Source organism: Micropterus salmoides, unplaced genomic scaffold, assembly GCF_014851395.1.
Source record: "Micropterus salmoides isolate LMB-PRFRI ecotype aquatic unplaced genomic scaffold, ASM1485139v1 Ms_hic_scaffold_6, whole genome shotgun sequence".
Classification (NCBI taxonomy): domain Eukaryota; kingdom Metazoa; phylum Chordata; class Actinopteri; order Centrarchiformes; family Centrarchidae; genus Micropterus; species Micropterus salmoides.
This window is the reverse complement of record NW_024044348.1, coordinates 21,873,037-21,886,447: the sequence shown is the minus strand read 5'-3', so window position 1 is coordinate 21,886,447 and position 13,411 is coordinate 21,873,037. Positions and strand designations below refer to the sequence as shown.

General features: G+C 38.1%; 1 long non-coding RNA gene across 1 annotated transcript; it reads left to right on the top strand.

Annotated features, from left to right (window-relative positions):
• The first annotated feature begins 762 nt into the window (after window positions 1–762).
• LOC119889781 lies at window positions 763–11,412 on the top strand. The gene is made up of 3 exons (XR_005442158.1): window positions 763–1,128; window positions 2,667–2,867; window positions 10,985–11,412. It is a non-coding gene; the product is annotated as an uncharacterized LOC119889781 (long non-coding RNA).
• Window positions 11,413–13,411: the final 1,999 nt, after the last annotated feature.

Here is a 13,411-nt window from a genome sequence, read left to right as displayed (position 1 = left end):
ATGATGCATATCCTGTAGTCTTATCTTTTCTATCTTATCTTGTATCTCAGTTTAACAAGTGTGTTTCCGTCCTGTTTGTATCTTGTCCCCTACCTAGGCCAGGCATGAGAACACACTCGCACACCTTCAATCAAAATTAATGATCACTAGTCTAAAGATGGTGTCTTAATGAGCTGGAAAATGTAGGCTTTATGAGACAATGAATGAGGAGAAAACCACATGTAAATGCAGGTAAGAAATGCAATCTACATGTTTGGCCTTGTGACACTGAATCTAATTGTGCGTTGTGGTCTGCCATAGTGTCTTTGTCAATACTACCACTGGGGGGCGCCAAAATCAGACATTTTCATATTCTATATAGTGGCTCTAAGTATTTGGGAATGGACAGCCACCTATCAACTGTTTGTTGTTTTACAGGTAAGACAAGTATATGCACACAGGCTCCATGGTGTCAGACATCACTTAATCGGTAGGCTATTTTACTGTTTAAAATACTTTTGCAAAACAAACTAGTGTTGCCTGGTTTCCTTAAATGGAAATAACCCAAACCGTTTTATTAAATGGGTCATAATGCTATAGCGTCCTGCACAACTGACTCTGAACCGACGACAATTCGTGTGCCACACTACTGCACCCCCAAAACACGCACATACACAGGGCGACCATATCCGATTGGTTGGCAGCAACTTGCCGTGGCTGTGACGTCGGCGCATCCGGGGGGGGGGGCAGAGAAAAAAGACAGAGAGGAGGTGAGAGGAGATCAGTGGAGGCTCCGGCAGCGGACACACACTTAAACACTGCGGATGAAAGGCCGTCCCACGCCTCTGCTGGTCTGACGGAAATCAACGCAAGAACCTTGAGAGAAAAAAAAGAAAGAAAAAAAAACTCATTATCACGGATACAAACACACAACCGAGGATGGATATCTCTTCCACAGCCAGCCTCGGCAGACGGCTGTGGGATTTATAGATCTGATCCACGCGCTCACCTGTTTGTTAACCCGAGGCTGCACAGAAACCCATGTGTCCTGCACATCTGGAGCCCGAATGATGCTGCCCACCGTCCTCGTCGCCACATGTGGATGTTTTAGTCCCCATGGATGCGGGAGGCGTCTTGCACGTTGTGAAAGTGAGTCTTTGGATTCAGTGGTCATTATTAGTTTCCACGGATCAGACCCGCTCTCACATCATCTACAGGCATGTTTTAATGAACGCATCTGATTGTCAGGCTGAAGATGCACTGCCCTTAACGTTAGACATATTTTAGGAACAGGGCGTTACAGAATGTCTGTATTCATTTAGCCGTGTTATATTCAATTCTAATGTTTCAAATAGGGTACATCGTCAAAGCCACATTATAGATAAAGTCATAGTGGGCTAGTTGACAAAAACAACGTAAAGCTGTTTATTGTGACAGTGGAGATATATTACACAGGCCTGTTCTGAGTTACCCAGAGCCCCTTCATAAACCCTCAACACACTGAGTCAATCAAGGCAACTTCACACCTACAGTGTGAGGTTTTATTAATGTGTCTTTGTCTCTAAAATTGACCATAGACACGGTGCAGACACAGTTTCAAGTCCGTTGTCTTTTGAATATGTTAATTTACAAAAGGCTACGATAATTGTAGTAATAGGTTAGGTGTGAGAGTTATCTCCTACATATACAAAGAAAGTGACGCATGGTTTGCATGTACTCCCCAATTAAAACGACTGACGTCAGACGTAGGCTACTGACAAAGAAAAGCGTGAGTTCATCATGAGGTTATTTTAGGTATAGATTTTAACATAAATATAGTGAAGGGCTGGTGATGTGACCTAATGATTTCGCGTTTTTAGTAGTCATTGGCTGTTTTTTTTTAAGTATACCAAAATGTATTTGGAGGCAAAAAATTATACATACCAGTAGAAAAGTGATGCTTAAGGTTTAGAATTTACTATGTCAGTGACAGCAGCATAATAAAATGATATCAATAATACTAATGCAGTTGTAAAAATCTGATACTGATGAAAACATTTCTGCATAGCATAAGCACTTGGGACTAAATGGCCCCTGAGAGTGTCTACATCCCAAAGATTTGTAGTAAAGAAGTCAAAGTTTTAATTGTTAAGCAAAAACGTAAGTGTAGAGATTGTGCTTTGATGAAAAAGTATCACCTGGAGCTAAGTGAAGTTTTTTTTCTCAGAGTAAAGCAGGGGGAGTTTGTCTGTTTGAAAAGTGTGGAAGACAGTGTAGAGACTGAAAACAGACACATATAGTCTAAACTATGTGTTATTCCTGAAAATGAATGTGTTTCACTTCAAAGATGAGATGTAAAGTGCAATGGGAAATGCTTGTAAACAGTTTGTGACCCTACCTCACCTTTTTCACAGGATGCTAGTGTATACTACTTCTGTATTTGCCTTAAATTTGGAAATAATTACAATTAGTCCACGTAGACTTGAAGTATGTCTGTGAGTGACAGAGATAATACAAAACAAACAAAAAATATTTAAATGGTATATTTATATGAATTATCTTTTTCTACTTGATTGAAAAGCTTTTAAACAGCTGGTTTTAGCCGGCTGTGGACAAAAACCTTCAAGGTTGAGTTTTCCAGTTTGCACTTGAAGCCCTTCCAGTAATTAGGCATGCATTAACTCTATGATAATTGTCTTTGTTCCCAGGAAGATTCAGACTTACCTTTTGCTGTTAGAGCTAACAACGGAGCCTGTTTCTATCTTTGGTTATCTAGCTGTATGAGTGTTAATCATCCATCATAAAGCTAGATAACCGAAAGCAGGAATGATCTCCAAACCCTCAGCTTCCTGCATTAATGAGATTAAACAAGAAAAACACAGACACAAGAGGACAAGACATCTTTTCAGGTAGGTTATGAAAAACTAAGTTGTTTTATTCATTCAAACATAAAAATAAAGGCTATTGGGGTTTTATTGTCACAATTACAGTTGCAACAATTAGTTAATTTGCTGATTTAGTTAATAGACAGAAAAACAATCAGCAACCATTTCTATAATTGATTAATTGTTCAAAACCTTTCCCAGTTCCAGCTCCTCAGTTGTGAGAATTTGCTTTTCTATATTGTAGGTGATGTTAAGCAATTTGATTACATCATATTTAAGTTTGAGGAAATTGTGTTGGGCATTTTTCACTGTTTTCTAACATTTTATAAGCCAATTAGATTAATCGGTTATGAAAATAATCACCAGTTGCAGCCCCTAGACACAATGAGACAGGAAAGATCAAAAAACAGATTTGTGTATTTTTATTTCATTTTCTGAAATAATGCACAGTTAGATATGCTTTGAAAATCTCCCCATTTTTAGCTTGCTGAGTTTCTCAATGTGCAAACGCATGAATGTTGCTGTCCCACGCTTCTTTTGGACGTAGACTTTGGATATCTACCTGACATCTACTTGTCCTCTCACACTCTGTTGAACAAAAGTAAAACAATTAAATGCCAATTTACCAAACAATGTTGATTCCTGCTCAGTATTCCTACTGCTTTGATAAACTCAAACACTTTAGATAATATAACTTGAATCTACTTAAATTAATTTAAAAATTAAAATATAAATCATGTTTTTAATTTCCAAAATTTGGAAAATCTATTAAATTCTAAATGTTTTAAAATCATCAAAACAGATGTAATTATGCTGCCTTTAAACATGGTGCTGAAAAGGATGTAAAGTCAGTGGAAGAATACAATACATGTGGCTCCATATTGAGTTTTATATAGTGTTTAGTTGACATATTATATAGGTTTGTATTGTCACTTATAAATTAACAGTGCAAATACTGGAAAAATTTTAATCTACAGTGAATCTAACACAGACAGCCTCACATTACTTCCTCAACCCAGAACTGCATATTTACAATAAAATAAAATTTCTGGTGGCAAAACAAACTGGAGGTTAAAAGAAACTGATTTGCAGTTATTTAGTAATTCCAAAAACTGTTCAAAACTGCAAAGCTATAAGCAAGAAAAGAAAAGTTTCTGCTTGTGTTTCAAAAGGCTCATCAACCAAAACATCCCTCTTGGTGTTATAAGGCATAATTTTTATTAGTGCAGTCCTTCTTAAATGATTGTTTTTAAACAAAAGTCATAACTTCATTTTGAATGACAGAATTCTTTGATGCAATTTCAGTATTTATTTGATGTATAGACAGAGATTATGCAGCAGTTATATACTGACAACAAACACCAGGCATTAGAAATGCAAAGAAAAAATAAAACATTTTTTTCTAAATCCAAATGGCCGCCACTGTGACATCTTCACTCTGAAAGAAAAGGCCTTCCCACGGTGAAGACACATGTCGGACTGTGCAGGTTAGAGCTCAGCCTCCTTCACTGCCAGAACATCATGTTGTCTGTAAGGAAGCCATCTTGACGGAGTCTCCCTGCCGCCTCTAAAATGGTTGTGTTGGCACATTGCAGTGCCGCAATAATTGTTCCATCGTTAGCTGTCTATCAGACCATAATCAGTTTGTCTCCTCTCTGGTGTGATCAAGGTGTAGCTAATTAGTGAGGTCACATTACTGCAGCCTTTTAAAGGTCAATCAATGAGTCAGCGTACATAGAACTGCTACTGTAATTGAACAGTGAATTAATAACACTGATTCAGTGGTAGGCAATCTTGTGACATTTGATTACATTAAAGCTGTTGGAACATTCCTGTACACCTGACATCTCTGAGATCCCACTAATTTCACAGGAGGGGAAATAATCAGGTAAAAAGTCCTGCAAGTCTAATTAGTTAAGTCAAGTTAACAGAATCAACACATTTTAGTACACTTAACCTTTGATAAGCCAATATTAGACAGCTCTTTTATATATAAAATGTAAAATTAAAAACCTGATTCAGATTCTACAAGTTCAAGTATTGTTACCTGCCTGTGTTATAAAATGATTAAAAATGTGTACATAAATACATCACATATATCTAATTAGCCACATGTCCTTGTCTTAACTCTGGACATTGTAAGGTGATTAAAAACTGCAATCGCCTGTCAGATCCAATGTGACCACTACCCCAATATAAAAATGGCAAATAAGGATGTCTGTATTAATAATTTTAATGGACAATAAAAGCTAACGGGAGCTAAAAATACATGTCAATAAATGAAGAACACTTTAATGGTTTTGTAAATTGTCTGTGTTTATTTGTTCCTTTCAAATGAAACGCTACATTTCAAAATATTGTTAGCTTGCATTTAGAGAAATTATTATAATAATAATTATTTTAAAAGATAGTAAATAAATAAGCCTTTTTAGGCCTTAAATAGGGCCCTATATGACAAGCTTCTTCATGAGAACTGCCTCTTCTATTTTGTCAGAGAATTAAAGGCCAAAACAACAGGCCTTTAGTATGTAAATCTCCTGCTCTGGGAAAATCTTCATCAGCCCATCATAATTAATGTATTAATTATTATTTATAAATGCATACAGTCTCATGAGTTTGTCCCATGAACAATGAAAATGGAAAGAAATCTGAATTTATTGTTCACTAAAATCTCCATGAAAGCGCCTAGATGAGCAGCAGAGGGGTGGAAACAGTGATGCACATTTTTGTTATTACTCAAAACATGAAGTAAAGTAAAGAAGTCAGAATGGATAGGAGAAGGCCTATATTTTTAAATTAGCATCTCCAGGGCTGATTAATACAGATTTATAGAAGAGAAAAACATAAATGTAACCTTCCCTCTTACAGCTACATTTAAAACCTCCTTCTTGCTTTCTTTAAATATTTGTAAGTGCTTCATCTCTGTTTCTTATTGTGATGTTGAAAAGAGATGGAGGAACCTGGACATATGGACAAGTTGAATTTGAGATCCATTAGTGGGCTTAATTGTGTCAGTTGTACAACAATACAATAAAATACATATCATCAAACATGAATGAAACTGTTTTTTTTTTTACAGCCCAGAGATAACAGGCTACTTACGGTTTTTATCCACAGTGCTGAAACTGAGAGAATGAACCTCACACAGGACATTGTGCTGCAAACACAGACGCTTATTGCAGAAAGTCTTTATCCGACATCAGTGCTCTCTGTTGGTCTCTCCACCAGACCATTGCTGTGGTATAAAGCCTGCCACAAAAACCAAAAGTGGTCTTACAAAGATGGAAAATAAAGGAAACAATCACGCAACTCCCGCCGATAATGAATAGGAACCAGACAAGCTCTGCATATTAACATAATTGCATAGAAACGAGGGGAGCAGAGAGAGTATTTAAAGGCGCAGCAGCACCCAGCTCGTCCCTCCACAATATGAAAGTCTATATGAATATTTAGATTATGGACTGGGAAAATGGTCAAATTGTATTGCCATTAAATATATTTTTCTATAAAGGTGCACTGTGTAAGTTATCTGATTCATCCTTAGAATTAAACCTAACCTGAAGTTATAATATCTCTTAAAAAGCTATGCATATAGGCCTACATTAAGTAAGTAAAAACACATTGTTAGCCTACATTTAACCCATGAAAATGTCTATGTCATTTAATCAGGGCTGTAAAACGCTGTTTCAAAGAAATACTGAAGTCATTAGTCAAAGTCCCCCCATGCACACTGACACCCACCTCACCTTCCCTGAACATTTTGACCATGACACCAAAACTTGTGTAATAACTTGGTAACTGCTCATTTTTCCTTTTGAAACATTAATGAATAGTTTCGATATTTTAAAGCTCCAGATTACCAGGAATTCAATTATTTATTCACTTAATGTTGGCTTAAAGGTAGTCATATTTAAATATATTGAGTTTAAAATGCTGAGAACACCCAAATACTGAAATTAAAAATGTACACATGTGGGTCCACATGTACATTTGTAATTATAGAATGTAAATGCGCTCCAGACTGCTAAAACCTCCAACATTTTCAGAGAAATATTAAGAGAACATGGCCTCAGAGAATGTCTCTGCTTTGAACTGTTGTTTCTTTTTAAAAAAAATTTTTTTCCCTTATATCATTTAAAAGGATCAAATATTGCACATAGTGACCGTAAGTCTAGTGAGTTAAAAGCAAAATAAACTCGACAGTGTTTTATATTCTGACTTATAATGCCATTGAGCTTTATGTAACAGTCTGTGTTTTAAGGTTGTTGTTTTCTTTTCATGACAAAGAGCAGTATTGGTTTTATGGTCAGCGCCACAGCCTGGGAAATAAAAGGGGAACTGTTCCTTTATTAGACACCAGGCTGTAATTAGACAAGCAGCAGGGGGGAGGGGCAGGTGTGAAGCTGGATGATAACATGAGCTCATACAGAAAAATACTGTATGACTACCAACACAGAGCACATGTGTGTAAATCACCCTTGTAAGCTTGTTTAAAAATGTAATCTATTCTTAGATTCATTGCATTTCTGTGTGTGTGGATGGCTCAGTTTGATTTGCAGATTTGAATTAATGCCGAAAATATAGATTTATATATAGGCTATATGATGTATTTTTTTTAGAGCCAGAAAAATTATGATAATAGAGACAGCATTAGACTGCTGTACACTGTAAATTATTTCTTACATAACTGAAGAAAGTCTTGAAAATTATTTTTCAAGGAAAGACTTTGATTTGATTTTGCTGAAAAGGGCCTTTTGCCAGTAATGGATAAACACAAAGTGACCTACACCGAATATGCACCTGTACATATGTAATGTACAAGTGTTGCACAAACACAGTGCAGGTCGTGTGTGCTGCAGCTGCAGAAGACCCTGTTGGTAAACAGTAGCCACAGTCCACATTATCATTCTGATCCTGGCTTCGCTCCACAATGGCTGCTTTGTGAAAGGAGCACTTGACAAAGGTCCGCCACTTCTTTTTCCCAACATTGTGTATGTGAGAAGAAGGCGCTTCAGTAAACCCAGGGCAATGAGGTGGGAACGTTGCGCCAGACCAGACAGTGGCAGATGCCTGCATTAGCACTGCAGCCATAAGAGTGTCTCGTGGAAAAGTTGGCCCTTTGTCTTCCTCCCTCTTTATGTCTGTGAGTGACTCTCTCACAGCGAGTGTATGGGTGTGTACGAGTGTGTGGTCTCATACCAGAACTAATGTTAATGAAAAAGGTCTCGGCCAATGTGTCAAATGTGTGTCCTACTTGATTCATATCACTAGAGGGAACTCAATAGAGCACAGTTCTCTGCCAAATCGGAACAGTTCTCCCCTTTGCAAAGATGTAGCTTACCGACCATTTAGTTTGGTTTGGTCATAAACAACCCACACATACCACACTTTAGCACAGAAAGAAAATCAAAACAAAAGACACAAGTATCTATCCAACAAGGGCATAAGGAGACAATAATGAATAAGCATGAAATTGAAACATGACATAGGAGGAAGTTCATATAAACTTTAACATTTCCCACTGTCACTTGAAAGCAGGTTTAAAAAAATATAAATAGTTCAATATTACAAACACCACATTCTGAAAATCTCTAAAATCCAAGGGATATATATCAAAATGTTTGTCTGTAGGCAAGACGAACAGACAGAAGACTTAAAATAACCTTAAAATACAGTGAATGAATACTTTTATTGAAGTACACTTAAGGGTAATCTGATTATATATTATTAGTTTCCTTTATTACATCTCTAACAATCGCATGATTTTATAATATAGAAATACTAGAACTGGCAGGTCTTCAGTGTGTTTGAATGTCTGAGAGAGAAAGTGGGCTCAATTGGTGTGTTTTGGGGAGGGTTAGATGATCTGTCTCTGTTGCCATGAGTCAGAGACGGATAATTCAAATATAATACAACTCGCACATCAGACTCAGACTGTGGAATTAAACCAGTGATGGATAGCTGTAAAATGCTTTCATTGCCAGTTTTCATCCTTTGGATGAGCTGTTTTGTTTTCTGTTGTGAGACCTTCCTCTCACCAGAACAAAGCCACGATTTTATAGTATACAGGAAAGACCCGGGCCTGGCTTTTCTGGTCCAAACAGGACAAAACAGCCTCATATTTCAGCACAAGAACCTGTGCAGAATGGGAAGGACTGTGAGCTCTCCTGAGGGCAGGACATTGTACGTGTTACCTCCCTGCAGCCTCCTTTCCCTCCCACAAGGATACCGCAGCTGCGATCCTGTCTTAATCTGAGGATACACACGATTATCCTGCTATGGCTTGTTCTTGGCTTTGTAACAGCGACAGGGGACCTTTTACAGCTCCTTTTTTTCCCATGGTCGAGTGGGTCTGAGCAGCTAAGACCCCTGATGTGGACCAGTCGCCATTCATTGGCTGTAGGCTGGAGCAAACAAGCTTGTCACACCGACCCTGAGGCGGACAGACGGAGATACACACTGAATGTTGAAAATATTAGCAACTTAACTATTGAAATGCAGCTCCTCACAGTCCTCATCTCAACACAAAACATCTTGTTTGGAATCAGCTCTCTTTACCTACTGTGAGACTTAATAATTAGAGAATAGTAATATTATATTTTTTGTGCACTACATGAAATTATAATATAATAAAATAATAAGAAAAATAAATTATTCTACCTATTGTTATTATTATTTCATTGTAACAGGACAATTTATAACAATGTAATTGCAATGGGACTTTTAATTTTTATTTATTTGACACGAAAAAAACTCAGGGTCCACTTTCAAGCCTTTTAGCCACATTATTATTACCTAATCTTAATTTAAATGATCCCAAACAAGCTATAAATCAATATAAACAATTCATGATTTACACTGCAGATCTTTAATATATAAACATATGAAAGTATTTTGGCAACTAAATCACAGAACAAAATCTCTGAAGAGTTGATTTCCATTCTCCCCCGCCAGTCGTTCAAACTGTCAGTCAAGTTCAAGTTCACAGGGGTAGAAATGTCTCGACTCTTCATTCACTTCTGTCATTCATCCCCCCCAAACTCCTCCTCCCTCCCCCCCTCCCTTTCCCCCCGTGCTGTGTGGTGACTGCATGGTGTTACTATGATAGAGGGGCTGTGGTGTTGTTATGGCAGCAGGCTGGACGGCCCGGCTATGTGCTAGTGAAAAGGACAGCCTGTCAGGGAGGGAGAGAGACTCAGGTTCCCCCCAACAGCTGGGCACAGGCACACACACACCCCTTACAGCCGCCTCCCCCCCAGGCTTTTCAAACACCACGCAGACTCTGGGAACAGCAAGAATTTCACATTCATCATCCTTGCACACACACACACACACACACACACACACACACACACACACAAACTCCTAACTTTTGTGTCCATCCTTGCATCCATCCACCACTTAACACCACTCTACATCTACACAGTCACCCCTCACACACACACACACACACATTCCCCTGTCTTGTTTTCCCATGCTACACCTTACTTCCTTATGACCACCTGTACTGTAATTAAGTAAAGGAATATAACATTTCAAAACAAAAACTGAAATTTAAAAAATACACATGAAGACAATTCAAACTGAGTCACTGTATGTGTGTGTGTGTGTGTGTGTTTGAGAGAGGGAGAGAGAGAGGGAGAGAGAGATCTCATTCAACTTTGAGCATGAAAGGCTGATCATTTGCATAAACTGCATGCTGGGGTGGCAGCCATACTGAGAAAAGATATCAGAGAACATGAAAAAAAAAAAATAGAAAGCACAATCCTGCATTGTGGAGCTGCAGGAAGAAAGAGGTTTGAATAAGAGAGAGGGTGAAAATTGGCAAAGAAAGGGTCTTACCATGTCTCCCAGCGGGATTAAATTGTCCAGGAACCTCTTTACATATAATTTGGTGAATCTGGCAGCGGCATGGCTGCAGGGCTGGGCTCAGCCTGATCTCCACGTCAAGCTCCCGACTGAACTTCAGTAGACAAGGGTTACATGTGCCGAGATGATGCAACCAGTCAGAGAGAAGCGTAAACGTTCAGAGTGGTGCTCTGGGCGTCATTTTATCTGACTGTACCTGCACACAAAGAAATGTCCTGGGTCAATGTTGAATTACAGAGCTGATTCAGATTTCTTATGTTGTCTATTTTTAGAAAAGGACCCTGATGATGCTGATGATGCCACCACGCCGGAGAGGTTCTTTAGAGCTTGTGTCAGCGTGTTAATCACATGGATTCACAGGCCACTGCATGGGGGTTTGTCTCTGTGCAGTTAGGCTGCAGCAAAGAAATGGTTCTCTGAAGCATTGTTTGGACTAACTAAAAATCGCTGCTTTGAAGCTGAGTTTTGATACAAAAAAAAGAAAATTCTCATTTATTTGAAAAAAAAAAGATGTTGTCTTTGTTAAAATGGGGATGGATTTTGACTGAATCTTTGTAAGGCATTCTGAACAAAATGTTGAGAGGTTGCTGTTTCAATTCATTTACACGTGGTTCATTTATTCATATTATTATTTGAGATTGTGAAGGCGAGCTGAATGAAATGTTTTGCTCTTTACTCAATAAAAGAAATGTTGGAGACATGTGATGAATATGTTATTATTCAACTATTATTGAAATGGTTCAGAAAGGCTGGTAACTGTCAGCACCTTGGACAGAGGCAGCCATGAAAACATGCAGCGCTGCACCTTTTCAGCCATTTGTACGCATCTAGTCAATAACATAGTTACATGTTGGATTATAGGGCTTTTTAAATATAGACCTATGCTACTTATTCACAAACACAGGAATAATATACTAATAAGGAAACAGTTTGCTTTCTTTTGATGGACAGATTCACAACATTCAGTCATCTCTCTCTACAATGTCCCAGAGAAATAAACAAAATGAACCAGTGAACAGGTAAATAAGATGAAAAAGTAAAAGTCTGGAAGGCCTTGACCAAATACAGTAAATGACAGAGCAGTAATGGTTGAATGTAAACTCACACCTTGGGAATTTGAGTATACTGTTAATATTATGTCATTGCTTGTCCTGTAACAGTGGATTCTAATAATAGCCTATAGGTAGCTAAACAATTAAAGCAAAATGATAAGGGCCTAACTTAATACTGTAATAAGACAGGAGACTGAATCCAGCTATTCACCTGTTGTCAACAAAATATTCAGCTATTTTTACTTCTGTCTCTGAAGTCATGTAACAATGAAAGAGATGCCATGTGATCGCAAATGATCATATAATGAACCAACAGTTGCTTCACTATTCACTAATCTGGCTCACTGTTTTGCAGATTAGTAAAGTGCCTCCCACAGTGTGAAGAGCTTGTGTCCGGAGTGCATCAACCAGCTGCTGGAAAGGCAGCGTCATGACCTTTCACTCTCCCAGGACACACACTGACCCGACACAAGCCACCAGACAAGTGTGTGTTCCTCTGATGCGTCCCTGACCCATCAGATTTTTTGTGATTTTATGAAATTCATATATCAGATATCAATGTCAAATAAAGTCATATATTTATATAGCCCAGGACAACAGCATCTTGTTTCAGTCTCTCATGGGGAAAAAAGAAAGAAAGAATCAAGCTGTGTAAAAAATGTAATAAGTTTGTCCCTCGGGCCTTTTAGAGGAGTCTAAGGTCATGCTAAGGACTTCTCTCTTTTGTTAATCACAAACACATAAGTGCACGTGTTCACTACCAGACTTCATTGCAACATTACAACACATTTATTGATTACATTATGAAGCATCAGAAACATGTTTAAATCTATACAATCTTCAATATGTCCTATATGGACACCATTGTCCATCCACGTTTGACCTTGTTTGTCTGTTATTCATGGATCGGCCTATTAGGTCCAATTATTTTTAAAAAACGCATGCTGCAGTGTACATTGATATTTTAGGCTTTTAACAGTTTGGAGAAGGAACTTTCCTGTTTTAATATCACAGTGCATAAAGCATAGTCCATTAAGACATGGTGTTCAAAGTTTGGTATGGAAGAACACCTCAACCCCCTCCAACACCTTTAGGATGAACTGGATCAAGCCAGGCCACATCACCAAGCATCAGTGTCCAACCTCTCTGATTCCGCTCTCGGCATGCAGTATCCAAAATACTGAGGGAAGACTTCCCAGAGGAGTGGAGGCTGTTTTAGCAGCATATTGAAGCCCATGGTTTTGTTTATGTTCGATGATCACATAAAGACATGAACATACTTTGGCCATGTAACGCCTCTGCCTTTCTCTTGATTGTCTCACATTTGAGCATGAAATCCTGATTAATCTTTTCTACTTCAGTATGACTGTATCTCACATTATTGTTAGAATTTCAGCAGCCTTTAACGCAAGCAATGAATCACTCCTCCTCATTTCATATTTGTGTGATGTAAAAAAAAAAGAAAAAAAAATCATTCTTTCATTAATTAACAAGAGTGATGCATTTGAAGCTGCATCAGACAGAGTTGACCAGAGGAACTCAGGAGCTGCTGGCTGCAGGTGTTCTCTCTCACGGCACTCAGTGTGTATTCATTCTTTCATTCTGCTCAGATTTTCTACTTGTCGGCAGATAGAGATAAATGTTGTC